The following is a 19,508-nucleotide window of genomic DNA, read 5'->3' as shown; positions in this document are numbered from 1 at the left end:
TAGTTCGCGTTTAAAATCCATTTGGGTTGGATCCTGCTTCTTCCTCCTGTCATGTGCGGAGCCGGAAACCTCTTAATGGAAAGCAGCGTTAATTGTTGGTGTTCGTGTGAGCTCCCCCCACCCCCTTCTCATTCTCAAGAAGTCAGGTAGATCTAAGGCTGTGTATAGGGATTTGCTTCGACAGTGTGAGTTAAATGGACTGCATCCAGTTTGTCATGTGAGGGAGCTTGAGAGAGAGAGAGAGAGAGATTGTGTGAGATTCATATGTTTTCATGCTATAGGTACAGCTGACTTGAGATGATTGGAAGGGAGGACTGCGGCTGTCAAAAGCTCTTGTTGCTGTGTGATTTAAAAAAAAAATGTTCCTCGCCATATTTGGATGTGGCAGCTGGACGGACTTTGTTTTGAATGCCCAACTATAATGAAGCTATTGATGCTTTGGGGGAAAGGCAGCCTATCATGGAAAATAGATTTTTGTGTGTTATGGCAAAATTCATGGGGCTTGCAGATGGTTTGAGTTAGCAAATAGTCATTTCAGATGTCCAGAAGGGATTAAGAAGGCAATTCCCCGCCCTCCAAAAGTATCCCATATGGATTTTGATTTTTTTGTACATGTCTGCATTAGGGTTCAACCCCAAAGAAGTATATTTTAAATGTATTAAGGATTAAACTGACATAAATGTCTTGGTTAGCATGCACTGTAAATCCAATTGCATGAAACTATGGTTCCCCCTTTTTAATAAATAGTTTTATGGTTGGGTTTCCTGATCTTTCTGCTTTTACTGCAGACTTCAGATTTGATGGAAGTGGTAATGTAAGAAAGACAACATCAGTGTTGCTGTTTTATTCAGTTTTCTGAGTCCAGATGTTCTGGGTCAAGAGCTGATGTTTGCTATCTCCTTCTCTTCCACCCCAGAAAGCTTTTGTTGGAGGTGAGATTTTAATCAAGGAAAATAACTCTTAAATATTGTTTCACCGACCTCAGTTAAATTCCATATTTTTTTAACAGCAAAAATGTTAAGTTACTAGTTACAGTTATAATTTAGCCTGTTTCTGTTGCTTGGCTGTTGTTGTTTATACCATGTTTATTTTCCCATGTGTATTAAGCGATAGCTGGCCATTGGTGTACAATTTATCCCTTCATTGTATCTTAAGTGGTCTTGCTAATTAGGATTATTTTGGACTTGAAATTTCAATTCAGATAGCTCTTGACTTACAATCATTTGTTTAGTGACAATTTGAAGTTACATCAGCACTGAAAAAAAGTGACTTATGACCATTTTTTACACACATGTTCATTGCAGTGTCCCCATGATCATTTGATCACTTTTTGCGACTTTCTGACAAGCAAACTCAATGGGGAAGCCAGATTCATGCATTACAACCGTGCTCGTAACTTAACAACTGCAGTGATTCACTGAACAACTGTGGCGAGAGGTGTTGTAAAATGGGACAAAATTCATTTAAGCATCTTGCTTAGTAAAGGAAATTTTGGGTTCAATTATGGTTATGAGGACTAGCTGTAATAGTGTTGTGCAGTTTTCTCACCAGTTAATGTTTTGTGCGAGCAAACTACCTAGTACCTTTCTTTCATCTCATGGAATTAAAATAATTGTTGTAGCATCTCAATAATTACATGAATGCCAAATTCATTACTCCTTTTGCTCTTTACATGAAGCAAATAGCTATTAAGAATTATTTTAAGTTATTGTTCTATTTTGGCTCCTTTGATCTGAAATGTTTTTGACAAAGCAGGAGTTGGTACACTTCGTTCTGCCTCCATACAACCTGCATTCCACTCACAGTCATGAATGTTAAAATCTTCTTAAAACTGAAGTTTGGATTCAGGAGTTAAGACTTTTAAGTTACTTATAAATACAATAAAAGTTTTCTTTTGGGAGACATCATGAGTTGATAATGTTGCTGAGATTCTTTCTAGTGGTTATGGTTTATTTGGGTCATAGTAATGCCTCATAGTGGCAACAAGGGTTTCTGTGTTCTCACTTTGTTATTAATACATTAGCCAAGAGATGGAAAAATCCATTTTCCAGACAGTTTGCTATCTTGTGCCAGGCCATTCTGGAGGAACAAGGCCAATAGAAAATGGTACAGGGACGTTAATTGATGAAGAAAGCAAGCAAATGCTGTTCAATTAGTATTATGTTTTATGCTTTAGCATTTGGGTTTTCTCTTTTCTATATCTGCAATGAGCAAATGGGGACCCAATTCTGAGTGAAAGCAGTATTTATGTTTTTTATTATTATTTCATAATAAAATAATTTTAGCATTTCATGTATTTATTAGATTTTTACTTAACCTTTATATAAAAGAGCTATAATAACAAAAACAATAGTTGAATTACATTATTTTTCCAACTTGAAATGCAAAATCTGCCACTTATTTTTTATTGATTGATTTTACTCCTAAAAATGAGCCAAATCTTGATCAATTTGTTCAGCCTGTTTACTTTTTGCTTATTATTAAAAGTGCTTGTAGCACAACTAGATTTTCTCCTTGTCTAAAATAATGGAATTTTGCATCATATACATGGGAGGGAAACATAGATAAGAAAAGCTTCTTTGTAATAGCAACTATGTATCTGAGTGAAATCCCTTTTTTTTTCTGTTTATACACTAATATATTTCTTGGGAATTGTCTTTGGCCTTGTTTTTATTTTTTTTCTCTGCCAAATTTAATTGTACAGATTTCTGTGTGTTTAGGGTACTGTTTTCCCATCATTACTGCTTTACAATATAATATATAGGAATACTCATGTATATAATGGTGAGGAGAACTTTTTAAAAAGTGCTTTCTACTTTCATGTTCTCTTAGTATTTTATCTCCACTTCACACACCCCTTCTTCACTCGGTTCTTTTCATTCTCCTATCTTTGGAAATAAATAAATGATGGTGATGGTGAGAAAATATAAGAGAAAGACAAAGAGAGTGCAATTATGTCTTGAAGCAAGCAACATTTTACTAACACAAGGGCAAGCTTATTTTTCTCCTCTGTTGTGTTAGTGCATCATATCTTTAAGTGGTATGATTCAAATTTCAGTATTAGTACATAAATTTGGTTCATGCTTCCTTTGTAAATGGCAAGAAAGTAAAAATAAAATTTCTGTAACTGTGGGTATTCACATATAAACCCATCTGCAGCTAAGCCAACCCTCAAATTTTTGACCAAAAGACCATGGAAAATGTGCAGTCTGAGTAACTTGACCCCTCAAAATGTTTGCATGTTTTATTTTTCAGTTTATCCACAGGTGACACATTTTTCATGCTATTTTTGTTAAAAATGGGAGGGTCAGCTTATACACAATTATATATGGGTATTTTAAACTATTGTATATACTCACAAAGAAACCCCTCTGTGGACAAGCTGAACCCAATTTTGGGGGTATATTTTGGAAGTTAAAATACTTGGCTTATTCATGAGGATATATTGTATTTGCGTGGTAACACAGTATTGCAGGCTGACTCTGCCTTCCATTGCCAGGAGTTCGATCCTGACCAGCTCAAGATTGACTCAGCCCTCCATCCTTCCAGAGTATGTAAAATGAGGACCCAGGTTGTTGAGGGCAATATGCTGACTCTGTAAACTGCTTAGAGGGGGCTGTAAAGCACTATGAAGAAAAATATTACTGTTCTATAATTTGGTACTTTTTTGCATTTAGGCCATTTTAAATTTGAACATGATCTAAATAGGAAAAGAAAGGAATATTGGGTATGTTCGCTGCCTTGAATTATGTATAAAAACAGTAAAGCGAAATATTGAATGAATGAATGTTCAGTATCAGTACTGCAGGTACTGATAGCCTGTATTACAAGTTGCTTGGAATTAAACCAAACATTTGGCATTCAGAATAATACTCTGCATGGACTTATGCTGCCCTAAATGGGCAAGATGAAGCTCCTCTTGAATTTTCAGCTTGTGCTTAAAAATAGGTAGAGGATGTAGGTAGCCGGAAGAGATTTTGTACAATTCAGTTGTGGCTGTTTCTGAAACGGGAGGTTACTCATGTTTCTGAAATGGGAGGTTCACTCATGTTCTTGACTCACATCGACATCACTGCATTTCACTGTAGTTGTTTATATCCTTGAAGATCATTTGAAAACTGATACAGAAAGTAGTAGCCTGTGTAGTAATGTGTTCAGCTAGTTTGGCCATGTAATACAAGTAGTCCTCAACTTACAACGGCTTGTTTAGTGACCATTCAAAGTTACAACATCACTGAAAAAGTGACATATGACTGTTTTTCACATTTACAATCGTTACAGCATCCCAATGGTTATGGGATCAAAATTCAAACGATTGGAAACTGACTCATATTTATGATGGTTACAGTGTCCCAGGGTCATGTGATCCCCTTTTGGAACTTTCTGACAATCTTAAGTCCATGGGGAAGCCAGATTCCCTTAACAACCATGTTACCAATTTAACAAGTACAGTGATTCACTTAACAACTGTGACAAAGGTTGTAAAATGGGGCAAAACTCACTTAACAAATGTCTCACTTATCAACATACATTTTGGGCTCAATGAGTGGAGGACTACTGTATCTCTACTGTGCCAGCTGGTCTGGTTACCAATAGGCTTATTGATGCAATTCACGGTGCTTGTTATTGTCTATAAAGCTCTGCAGCTTAAGGTGTGGTTGCCTTGGGGACTACCTATTTTGCATGCCCATTCATTGAAGAACCTTGAAGAAGGAATGGAATGTTAGTTCTTGCTTCCAAGGATATGTGGTATCAAGTGATGGAATGAGAAAGTAGTTCCAATATGATTGATGTTCTGGTTTGTTATATTTGTATATTTCAAAGGTGAATTACAGAATTGATGAATTTCCTGAGTTCATTGCTTTATCAATACATCTCAGGATTATATTATTTCATTTCCTATAGTACTGCTCCACATGGTAACCGTACCAATGTGACACAACACAGGAATTATCGTGTTTATTATTTTTAATTCAGAGAATAACAGATTGCCTAAGGGCATATTTGTTGCATGTGAGAAAATGAGGGTCCTGAAATACACAAATGCATGTATAAGCAACTAACTATCAGGGAACACTGCTGGTGTTTTACTGGTCTAGTGTTTATATTTTAGTATGACATATTTTATGTTTGGGATTGCATTTTGGTTTGGATAGTAGTAATTTATACTTGCTCAATAGGTACTGCTTATAGGTAATGCTGGTGTGTGTGTGTGTGTGTGTGTGTGTGAGAGAGAGAGAGAGAGAGAGAGAGAGAGAGGACATGAAAAATGTTCTATTATAAGCTCCACTACATACAGTATACTTTTATTACCTGTGTTTCCCTGAAAATAAGACCCTTGGCCTCCAAAAGAGGCATTAGGTCTTATTTTCAGGGGATGTCTTTCACTGTCTTACTTCATGGTGGTGGCACTGACAGCCCCGCCCAGCAGGAGCTCGTATGGCCACAGCCGGCCCACTTCTTCTCCGGATTGACATGTGGCCACAGCCGGCCCACTTCTTCTCCGGATTGACATGTGGCCACAGCCGGCCCACTTCTTCTCTGGATTGACACCCCCTGACCTCCGTTTCTCTTTCAGAGGCCTTCAGGAAAGGCCTCTGCAGCTAAGAAACAAGCTTCGGATTGACTTGCACAGCACCTATTTCACCCATCAGAAGCCTTTTGCCATCAATCCGGAGCTCGTTTCTCGGCTGCAGAGGCTTTTCCTGAAGGCCTTCAGGAGGCCTCTAACAGTGAAATGGAGGCCAGGGGTGACATGCACAAACGGCAGCAAGTGGCCACAGAAGAAGTGGGCCAGCAAGGCGAGGCAGATATCAGGGCAGGTATCAGAGGCAGGCCAGGCTGCAACTGTCCTAAAGTAAGTGGGTTCAGGGCACATGTGCAGCTGCACCCCCCATGTCCACCCTAGCTAGATTTTTACCCATGTGCCTCACCCCATGTTGTGCAAACAGGTGAAACAGAATGGGCAGGGTCTTAAATAGGGCTTATTTTGGGGGGTTAGGGCTTATATTGGGTACACATGTAAAAGTCAAGCTAGGGCTTATTTTCAAGGTCTCATTTTCAGGAAAACACGATACTTAAGTATATTTTTTCCTTGGACTCAATGGGAATTGGTGCTGAACAATATTGATGGACCATAACTTGTTATTTCTAGTATAATGGCAATACTTGCTCCAAAGTTAAGCAGAGTTTGTATATAATTTTTACTCCCAAATGTAGAGAATATATAAATTCTTTGCAAATAGGCATGCTTCCAGAATCACATTTTTATTAGCCAAAGATTGTTACAAAACATATCAAGTGACTTCACTAATGCCTTTTTATATAGAATGAGATAACCTTAAAAATAATGATGCTATCATTTTCAACTTCAATTCATTACAAAATATTCAATTAGCAGAATTACTGTACTATATACAGGAAATATTGGTTTGTTATAGAGAAAGTAACACAGAATTTTGGTTATATGTTTGCGGTTATATTTTTCTATTTCAGTGTTTTACATATTTCTTTGGTTTCTGTCTTCCAGACACTTGTTTTCTTAACTTCCTGTTGACCCAGTTTAAAAAGGGTAGTTTCTTTTAATTTGACCGAACAGCATCCATGCATTTTCTACCCTGTAGTAAATTATATTGTATTACTCATGCTGGGTATACTATTAAATAATGTAATACCTTAATTTCAAATTCATGGAAAAAAACCATGTACTCTATAGAAACTGAAAATGACTTGATGGCACATATTAAAATGGGGGTAATCAGTGTATTTGAACTTGTTCTTTATTGCAGTTCTGATTTCCAAATCTTAGAGACTTAGATTATTATGAACAATTAAATATTTTGAATGAAATAGTATTTCTTTGGATTTTTCTCAGTTGTTTTAAACATATGAAATGCTGGTGGTTTAAAACTGCTATATATTTCTTTTACACACAAACATAAAGTAACTGTTGCAAAATGAAGTATTTGTAAGACTATTTAAGTACTATATTAATATCTACTGATTCAAAGCTTTAACAAACCCCAAAAACTTTAACCTTAGACTGTCTACTATTGACCTCACCCCTTTCCTAAGAGGTCTGTAGGGGCGTGCATAAGCGCACCAACGTGCCTACCGTCCCTGTCCTATTGTTTCTCTTATTCTTTTATTTTTCTTATATGTACCCATTTCATGTATTCACAACTATGTATACATTTATACTTATTATCTTGTAAACAATTGGCAAATCAAATAAATAAATAAAATAAATAAATAAAAATTCATCTGTGTGTGTATGTGATTTTTTTTGTTCAGCATAAAAACCTTTCTCTAAACTAGCGGACTTCTGGTTTGTCGGCTTCATGAGCGGCAGGATTTAAGCGCGCAATCCCTGCCGCGCTAGCCGCTTTTGGGGCTCCGGGAGCGGAGCTAGGGCTGCCTGCAGGGCAGCTGAAGGTGGGGGATCCGGAGAAGGGTTTGGGGTTTGCAGACCCTCCCCGGCTGGCAGAACCCCTTTTCCCAGGACGGTGCAGCGGCGTCCGTAATGGTCGCCACAAAGAAGCTGGCAGCCGGGTAAGAATGCGCAGGAGGAAGTGGAGAAAGTGCTTGAAAGGAGAAAGTTTTTCTTGGCTCCTAGGACTCTAAGACATATTTAACAAAATTCCTGAAAAGTATGACTTTCTGAATGATACCTTCGAGAAGAGGAAAAAGCGGCAGTTTAATGGTGCTGAAAGGATAGCTTACCCTCTTTTTCACGGAATAAAAAGTGAATATTAAGAAATCTATTTTTTTAGGTGAAAACTGGCTTTAAGCGATGAGTGGGAAAAGAGAGGACTAAAAAAAAAATTTGTATGCTAAGACTTTGTTGGAGGAGATGCCTTAAGGATTGAAAGACTAAAATATATTGCAATAAGATTTTAAGAAACAGATTTGGACTTTCTTTTTCTCTGATTGATACTACCCTAGGAGGAGAGAGGAACTCTGTCTTGGTTTGGACTGACTGATAACTTTGGGATTGTCTTATTTTTCCTTTGGAATATTCTGACTGTTGTAAGAGAAAAGAAAAGAAAAGATTTATAATGGCTCCTTCTATTGAGGAACTGAGAAAAGATTATGAGCAAGCAAAAAAAAATGGTAAAGCTGGTTTGAAAGAAGCCTTCCTTTTTTAGAAATGGCGCTTATTAACTATCAACAAACATTGCAGCAGATGAAGACAGCAGAAGAAGAAGAAGAAGGAGAGGAAACCATCTTTAATAAATCTCAGAACTCGACCAAGAGGGAAGGAAGAGGAAAGAGAAGAGAAATAAAGGACTTAAGATTTAAAAAAACATTTAAGAAAGGGAAAAACAAGGTGCAAAATCAATATAAGGATGGTAAACAAAAGGGAAGAGGAATACGACAGAGAAGGGAAGCCAGTAAGGCAGAGGCTAGAAGAAGGAGGGGTAGAAAGGTTTGTTGGGAGAAGAAAGAAAGGGAAAAGGTGGAGAAAAGCTACAAAGTTTTGAAATTAAATGGGAAAAAAGGAATTTTTTTAGGGATAAAGGATAAGTATAATTTCTTCAAAGAGATTTTGCAAGGTACATAAGATGATATGGTAGTATTGTATTAGAAATAGAAAACTTAAATGGCTTAAGAGTTGATAAGAGATTAAAATGTTGAAATGTTAATAATGATTGGTTTTAAAATATAATATGAGGGGAGATTTAGAATATTGAGCTTTAATTAAAGAGTTTAATAAGATTATGGGATTGATGTTATTATAAAATTTTCATTATAGTATTTGTTTTTAATATTTAGATCTATTGTTTAACTATGTATTTAATTATTTTGGATGTATTATTCAGTTAGAATGTACCAAGCAAAATCGGATTGGGTATTCTAAAGATTAATTTGATTAATTTAGTCGGGAGATAGAAAGGCATCATACTCTGATTAGTGATTTCAGGAGAAATTTCTTTTTTTTTTTTTATAAGGAATGAGACAAAGGTACAATAAAGAATGGACAAAAGATACAAATATAATGACTCAAATTAAGATGATTAATTAAGATAGAATTAAAAAGAGTGAAATATGGGAGAAGTTAATATAGAAGATTTAGAATGGTAAATAAAATAAGTAATGATATGTAAGATGAGTATGAATACAGTTGAAGTCCATGAAGAAAGAAATACCTGGGTCCAAGTTACTTTCCAAAAAGATCTTTTTATGTTTTGTGTGTTGTGTATATATGTTTTTTTGGGGGGAGAATTAATGAAACCTTGCAGAAATATAGAATGAGAATAATGGTAACTAAGTCAGAAAGAAATAGATGAAATAATAATAATAAAATGGAATAAGAGTAAAGAGAAAGAAAGAGAAAATGGATAAGAGGTTTTTGTATGTTTATATGGAAATGGTTTAAAACAGAATTATAGTTTATCTGACTTGTTAAATTTATAATGGAAAAAGGTTTAAATGGATAATGACGACTTGTGTGTTTTGAAAAAAATTAATAAAACTTGTTTAAAAAAAATAAATAAACTAGCATGGGTGCATTCCATCAGTATTTTGAAATCACTGATGGAAATGATGCTTTAAAGCAGGGGTGTCAAACTCAATTTCTTTTTTTCTTTTTTTTTTGAAACAAATTTTATTGATTTTAAAGACAAACAAACCACCATTAACCATTAAATACATAAAACCTCTTTCCATTATTAATTTTACAAGTCAAGTAAAATATTATTTTATACAACATAATTCTGTTTTACACCATTTCAATATGGACATATAGATATCTCTTAACAAATTTCTCATTATTTCTCTTTTCGTATTCAATTTCATTATTATTATTATTTTCTATATTTATCCAGTTTATAATCATCATCTACATTTCTCTCTGACTTGATTACCATTATTCTCATCCAACATTCCTCCGAGGTTTTATTAATTCTCAAACAAAACATGAACACACAAAACACAAAAAATATAAAACTTCTTTTAAGAAAGTAGTTTGGCCCCAGATTACCTCTCTTTGTATGGACTTCAATTAAATTCGTGCTCATCTTATATACCATTACCTATCTTATTTACCATTCTATATCTTCTATATAACTTCTCCCGCTTTTCACGCTTCTTATTTCTATTTTATTTAATTCATTTTAATTTAAATCATTGTATTTGTATTTTTTGTCCATTCTTTCCAAATTATCCATTTATCTCATTCCCTACAGTAAGAAAAAAAAGGATTTCTCCTGAAATCACTGATCAGAGTGTGATGCCTTTCTATCCTCCCCTAAATTAATATTTAAAATAACGCCTAATACCCAATCAGATTCTGCTTAGTACATTCTACCTGCTAACCTTTAAAAGAGAAAAAAATAATAATAAGTCCATAATAATTAATATAATTAAATAATAAATCTAAATGTTAAATCTTATAACATTCCAATTGTCTATTTCAAAGGACAAGTGCTACAATAATGAGTTTATAATAAAATCAAAACAATAGTCAATTAAACTTTTTAATTGAACTCAGTATTTTAAACATTCCTTTTAATATTTTGTTAAATTTTAAAATCTGTCATTACTAAACATTTCAATATTTTGGTGTTTTATTAATTCTTATAACATTCTAGTTTTCTATTTCTAATACAAGTACTACAATACCATCTTATGTACCTTGCAGAATCTTCTTTTTTAAAGAAATTATACATTACCCTTTATCCCTAAAAAAATTTCCTTTTTTCCCATCTTGTTTCATACCTTTGTGGCTTTTTCCTCTCTTTTCCCTTCCTTTCTTATCCCACCTGGCCTTTTTACCCTCCCTCTACTAACCTCCGCCTTTTTAGCTTCCCTCTCTGTTGTATTCCTTTTTCCTTTTGCTTAGTAACATTGAGTTGATTTTGCATCTTATTTTTCTCTTTCTTAAGTGTTTTTTAAGTCTTAAGTCCTTCATTTTCCTTCCTTTCTTTCTCTTTTCTCTCTTAATTAAATTTTTAGATTCATTGAAGATGGCTTCTTCTTCTTCTTCTTCTTCTTCTTCTTCTTCTTCTTCTTCTTCTTCTTCTTCTTCTTCTTCTTCTTCTTCTTCTTCTTCTTCTTCTTCTTCTTCTTCTTCTTCTTCTTCTTCTTCTTCTATTTCCTCCATCTGTTGTTGTGTTCGCTGATAAATAGCAAGCGCCATTTCTAAAAAAAGGAAGGCTTCCTTCACAGCGTCCTTGCTTTCTTTCTTTATTTCTCCATATTCCTTTCTAAGTTCATCAACAGGTAAAGCCATTGTGAATCTTTTCTTTGTTCTTCTTAAAGCAACCAAGATGTTTCAAAAGTTAAAACAATTCCCCAAAGTCCCAGAGACATCAATCAGTCCAGACAAAGCACAAAGTTCTCACTTTCTCTTTGGGGTGGTATCAGTAAAAAGGAAAAGAAAAAAAAGCCCAATCTGTATTTTAGAGCCTTGTTGCAATTAATTCTTAGTCTCAAAATCTTCAAGACATCTCCTCCAGCAAAATCTTAATATTTTTTTGTCCTCTCACTTCCCACTTATAACAAGAAGCCAAGTTTTTACCTTTTATAAAAAACAACAGGTTTCTCAATGGCCATTTGTTGATTCCATAGGGAAGGAGAGTAAACTTTCCATTTCAGCACCTCAATTTTGCCGCTTGAAATTCTCCTCTGGAAACAAAGTATCGTTCAAGAAGTCATATTTTTCAGGATTAGACACCTCTTAAAATCCTGGGTCAGCCAAAAAACTTTCTCTGAAACTTTCTCCTCTCTTCCTCCTGCTCAGTCTTACCCAGCTGCCGGCTTCTTTGTGGCGGCCATTACAGACCGCCGCTCGACCGCCTTGAGAAAAGGGGTTTTGCCGGCTGGAGAGGGGGTCTGCAACACCCCCAAACCCCTCACCAGCTCCCCCTATCTTCGGCTGCCTCTACGGGGCAGCCTTAGCCTCCAGATCTGTCAGGATTGGAGGCACCAAGACGGCTAGCGCCGCAGGGATTGCGCAGGATCGCGAATCCCTGCCGCTGGCGAAGCCGACAAACCGGAAGTTCAGGGGTTTCAAACTCAATTTCATTGAGGGCCGCCTCAGGGTTGTGTTTGACCTTGGTGGGCCAGGGTGGGGGTGGCCAACTCGATGTCACTCGTGTCAGGGGTGCCTGTGGTGGCCCGCAGTGCTTCTGCCAGCGAAAATGGGCTCCCAAGCTTCATTTTCAGCTGCTACGGCCTCCTGCAACCCTCTGCCAGTGAAAATGGAGCTCGGCAGCCCTCCCAAGCTCTGTTTTCACTGGCAGAGGGTTGCAGGAGGCCATGGAAGCCGAAAACAGAGGTTGAGAGCCTGTTTTCACTGCCAGAAGCACCACAGGCCAGTCCTTCACTATTTCTAGGGCGGCCTCGCGGGCCAGATCTAAGTATCCCGCAGGCCGTATCCGGCCCCCAGGCCTTGAGTTTGACACCCCTGCTTTAAAGCCTTATCAATATGAAACAAGCCATTCACCTTTGTTACATAAGTTCAAATTCATTCACTATCTTTCATATCAATGTGACCACCAATGAGGATAGATAGCTGATAGATAGATAGATAGATAGATAGATAGATAGATAGATAGATAGATAGATAGATGATAGAATACTTTACTTTATTGCCCAAATGTGATTGGACACACAAGGAATTTGTCGGTATAAATACTCTTAGTATACATAAAGAAAAGGTACATTAGTTAAGAATTAAGAATCATAATGTACAACACTTCATGATAGTCATAGGGTACAATCAACAATCAAATCATACTAGGAAAAAGTCAAGTGGGAGGGGATGGGTGATAAGGAGTGATGAGAAGATTAACAGTAATAGTAGTGTACACTTTGTAAATAGTTGAACAATGTTGAGGGAATTATTTGTTTAGCAGAATGATGGCTTTCGGGAAAAACTGTTTTTGTGTCTAGTTGTTCTGGTGTGCAGTGCTCTATAGCATCGTTTTGAGGGAAGGAGTTGAAACGGTTTATGTCCGGGATGTGAGAGGTCTGTAAATATTTTCACAGCCCTCTTTTTGATTTGTGCAGTATACAGGTCCTCGATTGAAGGCAGGTGGGTAGTAATTGTTTTTTCTGCAGTCCTAATTATCCTCTGAAGTCTGTGTCTGTCCTGTTGGGTTGCAGAACCAAACCAAGCAGTTATAGAGGTGCAGATGATAGACTCAGTAATTCCTCTGTAGAACTGCATCAGCAGCTCCTTGGGCAGTTTGAGCTTTCTGAGTTGGCGTAGAAAGAACATTCTTTGTTGTGCTTTTTTGATGATGTTTTTGATGTTAGGTGTCCACCATTCTCCTCCATGCTGCATTGAGACCAGGATGGGTTGACTTCTTCCTATGATGTCATTTAGCTGAGTCTATACTAAGATATAAAAGCCAGCCCCCAGAAGAGACCCCAGCTTTTGACTCAGCTCCTTTCAGTCAGTAGCTGTGTCTCTGAAAGCTTCCGTTAGATAACACTCACCAGCGATCTTCAGTGCTGTTTTTCCTAGTATCAAGCAAGGTTGGGAGCAGCGTTGCCAGAGCGCTGTTCAGGCAAGTTGGGCAGCGTCTGTAGACCTCCCCCACGCCTGCGGTTTGAGCGGTCGTAAAAAGTGATCGGCAAACCGATACAGCTTCAGCCAGCTGAGGTTCTGTAGATAGCACTCACCAGCGATCTTTAGTACCTTTTTTCCTCGCTTCAGCAACTCCCAGGATCTGGGCAGCTGCTCTTCCAGGAGAGCAGGGCTCTCTCTCCTGCAGCGTTGGGAGCAGCGTTGCCAGAGTGCTGTTCAGGCAAGTTGGGCAGCATCTGTAGACCTCCCCATGCCTGCGGTTTGGGCGGTCATAAAAAGCAATCGGCAAACCGATACCAGCATCAGCCAGCTGATTGTGTGGCCAGAGGCTGCCCTTTCCTTTGCTGACTTCACTCGGGGCTCTTTATAGCCTAAGGAGAAATTCTTCGATCTCGGAGCCTGTTTCCCATAGTCAGCGGCCATCTTGGATTGAAGCCTTCCACCACGAGGTGAGCACCCATTTTGTAAGCCCGGGGGCCAATTTATACCCTAAGGGGCTTAATACAAAAAAATTACAGTTTCTTTCCATCGTAACAGTCTTTATTCTTCAAATGGAGCAAGATAAGGGTCAGGTAGAGTCCCCCCCCCCCAGTGGAACAGTCTCTTAAGCCAATAAGAGAAAAAGTTGTAGGCAACGCACCCAATCAGTCCAGAGGGAGGTGGCTGCTAAAATCAGAGCTAAGGCTCTAGCCCCTAAGAAGGCAACTCAGGCTGAGTTGAGGGCAGAAAAGCGCAGACATGCAGCCCTAGAGAGGCAGTTCAACAGAACTATTCAACAGAAGGGAGTGCAACTACAGCATGTTTCAGGTGATACCTGTGGGCCCCAGCCAAGCCCTCCCAGGGGAGGAGAAGTTATCTATGAGCCTGTCTCCTGAGGCTTTTGCAGTGCAATGATCCTCAGGATCTAAGCAGATCTGGGCCTTATTTCCAACAGGCTTCTGGGCCCTATGCTCCTCCCCCTCCCTCCAGGCCTCGAACCTCTTCTCAATCTAGGCCTGAAGCCACCTTCACTCCCTCAGCAGCAGGCCTTCGGCCTTCTGCCCCTACCTTTGAGCATAGACCAGGGGATATCCAAGATGTTGTCTCTTTGGCCATTAGGCAGGGATTGGCTGAAGGCTTCAAGCAAATCCTTCAACCTCCGGAAAGGATTCAGGCCCTTCTCCCTTCTCAATCTATAAGTTGTCTCATCACCCTGATTTACAGAGGCCCCAGGACCTCAGGGTCCATTCTTCTCTACCAGAATGGGAGGAGGTTGATGAGGAGGGAAGGGCTTCACCATCTGAACACAGTTACTCCTCTCGTTCAGAACGTGAAGAGGGCAAGACTTTGACCAAAATCTTTCAGAGGAAGAGGACTCTCGCCCAGAGCAGACATCCTCTGCATTGGTCTTTAAACCTACTCTCTTCAGGCCATTACTCAGCAAGGCTTTGGTCACTGCCAAGCTGTCGCTGGATGAAGTGGCTCCTGAGCCACAAGGAATTCCCTCTAGCCAGGGAGACTCATTCTTCTCCAAGCCTGTAGTGCATGCAGGGGTTTTGCCTTCTCCCACTTTGTTCCTGGACATGGTCAAGGAACAGTGCTCTTCCCCTTCGGCAGGTCCTTGCCCATCTTCTCTGGATAAGCGTTTCTACAATGTCAGCGCAGCCCTGGACAATTCCCTGGCAGTGCCTTCTGTTGACATTCCGGTTCTGGCCTCGTTCCCATTTTCTGGCACTCTCACGTGGGCATCCATACGGTGGCTGCACCAACTCCAGATTAGATTGCCTACATCTCACCTTTGGTCTCACCAAGGCCTTAATAAGATTATCGCAGTGGCGGAATTCACTGTAGATGCCACTCTCAAGTCCGCCAAATTTGCATCTAGGCCCATGGCACCTTCAGTAGCAGCAAGAAGACTGTTATGGCTCAGAAATTGGCAGGCGGAGTCACGCTGTAAATGGAAGCTAGTTTCAGTTCCATTCGCGGGCGATAAGCTTTTTGACGATGCTCTGGAACCTTATCTCATCGAAACCAGAGATAAACGTAAAATTCTCTCTTCCTCTGGGAAGAGAGCCGACTATCGCCCAGCTCCTTATACTGGTAAACAGCCCTTTCAGGAGGGTGGGGGTCATTCCTGCCGTCGCTCTAAGTAATCCCTCGTTCTCCCCACCCATCGGAGGTCACCTAGCCTTCTTTGCCTCCAAATGGGAGGAGTCAACAGCGGATGCCTGCGTGCTCAGCACTATTAGGTCAGGATTACAATTGGACTTCCTAATGCACCTCCCCCCCAATTTTTTTTTGATCTGTCCTGTCTCTCGGGACATTTCAAAGCAAGACCTTATGAATCAGGCCATTCAACTCCTTCTTGAAATCCAAGCTATTCAAACCTGTTCCCCCCTCTCAATGGGGCTTTATTCTCGCCTTTCATCGTTCCCAAAACTTCGGGGGGGGGGGGGGTAGCGAACCATCCTGGATCTAAAATTTCTCAACCAATTTGTAAAATACAGGCTATTAAAATGCAGACTTTGCATTCTATTTTAGAGAGTGTTTGGGAGGGCGATCTCCTCTCTTCCACTGATCTCACGGAGGCTTACCTCCACATCCCCATTTGGCCTCATCATCGCTAGTTTTCCATTTTTGTTATCAGAATACCCATTACCAGTATCGAACACTTCCCTTCGGCCTCTCATCGGCTTCAAGGGTCTTCACGAAGGTTCTGGCAGCATTGATGGCATCTCTGCTTTCTGTTCCAGTGAGGATCCAATGCTACTTGGACAACATTTTGATTCTGTCCTCCTTCATCCATGCAGCCCATCGGGATCTGCAAATTACCCTGTCAAATCTCCAGAGCCACGGATTTTTCCACTCCTGTCCATTCTAATGGTTCCTGCTTCCCTACCAACGAGCAGGAACCAGCCACTCATCCATCAAGGTCCCGCTCTCGCCACAAACCTGGAGATCTCTCAATTGGTGGTGTTCCCCATTAATCTGGAAGGGACTCCTTTTCAGGGTCCCAGACAGGCTAGTGATAACCACCGATGCCAGCCTCCTGGGTTGGGGTTCCCATATGCAGGGCCAGATAACTCAGGACCTTGGTCCAGGTCAGAGCATAAATTGGCTAGAGCTCAGAGCCATCTTTCTAGCTCTCAAGCATTTCAGGCACTCAGTGACCGGCTCTCATGTTCTAGTCCTTATGGACAACATGGCTGCCATGGCTCATGTCAACTGGCGGGGGGGATGAGGTCCAGAGCCCTCATGGGAGAGGCTCTACGGTTGGGGTTAGGGGCAGAACAACACCTGTTGTCGATCTCGGCGGACCACTTTTCCGGGATCAACAACTCCCAGGCCGACTGGCTCAGCAGGAGCCTAGTCGACCAGGCAGAATGGTCTATTCCTCCTTCTCTATTCAGGGACCTTTCCTTCAGATTTGGAACGCCGGATGTGGATCTTCTCCACTCCTCAAATTGCCCAGGCCACCAGATTCTTCACCAGGTTTCCTTGCCAGGGAGCAGAGGGGACCAATGCTCTTCGGTGCAGATGGCCCAAAAGTCTCCTCTATGCCTTTCCCCCTGCTCCCATCATTCCGGCAGTAATTCGGAAGATATTGGAGGAATGAGCAGAGCTCCTCCTCCTGGCACCCTATTGGCCAAGGACGTCCTGGTTTGTGGACCTGGTCAACCTGTCGGTGGCTTCTCCTTGGAGGATCCCAGCCCATCTAATCTCCCTTCATCAGGGGATTCTGCTCCACCCAGAGCCCCAGTGGCTCAAGCTGACCATGTGGCACTTGAGTGGCAGCGGCTAACCTCCTGTCTGTACGCAGATTCATTGTTGTCTCGAATGAGACCAATCCCTGTTGTGTCATAAGCAACTTCAGTATTTTAACAGATGGATCATTTGAGATGCAGTCATTAGTATATAGGGAGAAGTGGAGATAGCACACAGCCTTGGGGGGCCCCTATGCTGATTGTACAGGTATTAGATGTGATTCCGCCTAGCTTCACCTGCTGCTTCCTGTCTGTTAGGAAGCTTATGATCCACTTACAAGTGTGTTCAGGTACCGCTAGTTGGTTTAATTTACTTAGAAGAGTGTCTGGAATGATGGTATTGAATGCTGAACTGAAGTCTACAAAGAGGACCCTTGCGTAGGTATTTGGAGATTCAAGGTGTTGTTGGATGTAATGCAGAGCCATGTTAACAGCATCTGTTGATCTATTTGCTCAGTATGCAAACTGCATGGGATCTAACAGCGGATCCATGATAGTTTTCAGGTAGGACAGCACAAGCCTTTCACAGATTTTCATAACTACAGATGTTAGAGCAACTGGTCTGTAGTCATTCAGTTCCTTGATGGAGGGCTTCTTTATTTATTCTTTATCTATTTAGTCCAAATTATACAATTACAGGTAGTCTTATGACCATTTGATAATAATTCAAAATTATAGCGGTGCTGGAAAAAGTTATCTACAACCTATCTTGAAAGTTACAACCATTATACCACACCTATGGTCATGTGATTGTAATTCAGATGCTTGGCTACCAATGCACATATGATTGCAGCATGATCACAATTTGCAATTGTCTTCTGACAAGCAAAGTTCAGTGGGAAAAATCAGTCATTTTAATGACACTTAGCACATGATTTGCAAAATGACCGTGAAATTGGTGTAATGACTCACTTAACAACCTCATCGCTTAGTGACCTAAATTCCAGGTAAATTTTGGATGAGTCTTAAGATTCTTCTTGTAACTTTGAACTGCAGTTTTTATTCTTGCATGATCTTACATTTATAGGAATTATCAGGATGACATGAGAGTTAGGGAGAAAGAATTAAAGTGGTAGCTAACATCAGACAAAATATATGAAGCATGAGAAGCTTAGAAATTCACCCAGTAGTAGAAATGCTTCAACTGTTGTGAATATTATATGTAGCAGTGGCCTATATGTGCAGTACTGTATGCTTACATTCACCTATATATTGCTCATTTTCCTGATAGATATACATAATGAATGAAAGTACTCCTAGTAGTTATCCCTTTCATTTTCATGTACTTCTATAATAGTTATGTAGATCTATAAACCATCAAGCTATGACAAACTAATTTAGCAAATACAGCACTTAAGGCAAATGGAGACAGTGTTTCCACTGAAAAATTATTGATTATGATGTAAATAGAACAGCAACAGTGACATCTTCATCATTTATTACAATATTGGCATTTCCAGTTTGCTCTAGAAATATATAATTTAATTATACTTCAAATATTAATGTTTATACTGTGGAAGATAGATGGTGATATTGCTGACAATGTTTCTAGTACTATAGTACAATTTCCCTCTTTTTCTTTGGATACTGCATTTTTGTACAGATATACAAGTGTCTGGTTGTTGGTAAGACTCATGGGTAGAATCTATACATTGCCTGAAATGGAGACATGGCAATAAAGGGGTGTGCAGCATTGTTGTTAGCAATTTCAAGAGGAGGTATGAGATGCGTTCAGTTGAGTTACTGGTAAGAAATATAGCATCTTAAATACTGCTCCAGTATCTGGTTAACCTTCTCAGTTTCTCAGTTTGAAGTGAGATGATAGCCAGACAACATATGAATGTTAATATTTAATAATTGCAAGAAGGCCTTCCAAAATTTGGAAGTAAAATGACCTGCTTTATTTATTAGGAAATGATTGACAAATCCCCTATATTTAAAGACATTGAGCTGTTTCTTGGGCTTTTGGAGGACTCGTGCAGGGAATGAAATGGGCCAATTGGGCAAATAAATCCAGTATTACCAGTATGATAGTGTATCACTGCACTGAAGGAAGATCGGTAATGAAATCTAAATAAACTATGTCCCAGGATATGGCGGGTGTTTAATGGCTCCAATCCAGTTGGCTTGTTGGACAAGGCAAGAGAATACATAATCCCTAATTCCTCCTTGGATGCAGGGCCACCAAAATTCTCTGAGTGCTCTTTGTTGGGTTCTGAATATCTCCC

The 19,508-nt window shown here is 39.5% G+C and overlaps 1 protein-coding gene across 14 annotated transcripts in view; it reads left to right on the top strand.

The window, feature by feature from the left end:
• The window catches only part of CYRIA (CYFIP related Rac1 interactor A), an 82,322-nt gene that overhangs the window by 1,202 nt on the left and 61,612 nt on the right, over positions 1 to 19,508 (top strand). The window contains exon 1 of one of the 14 annotated variants that reach the window (XM_087946918.1): positions 794 to 932. The exons of 12 other annotated variants lie outside the window; for them this stretch is intronic. The gene's annotated coding sequence lies outside the window, so the exon portion shown is untranslated. Of the gene's footprint in view, positions 1 to 793; positions 933 to 19,508 lie in introns of those variants that run through there. One more of the 14 variants, XM_087946888.1, reaches the window with a different exon arrangement.

This window comes from Notechis scutatus, chromosome 1 (genome assembly GCF_049901735.1).
Source record: "Notechis scutatus isolate UNSWTSFEM ecotype Mainland chromosome 1, rNotScu1.2, whole genome shotgun sequence".
Taxonomy (NCBI): domain Eukaryota; kingdom Metazoa; phylum Chordata; class Lepidosauria; order Squamata; family Elapidae; genus Notechis; species Notechis scutatus.
The sequence above is the reverse complement of the archived record's forward strand: the minus strand, read 5'-3'. Positions and strand labels throughout refer to the sequence as shown.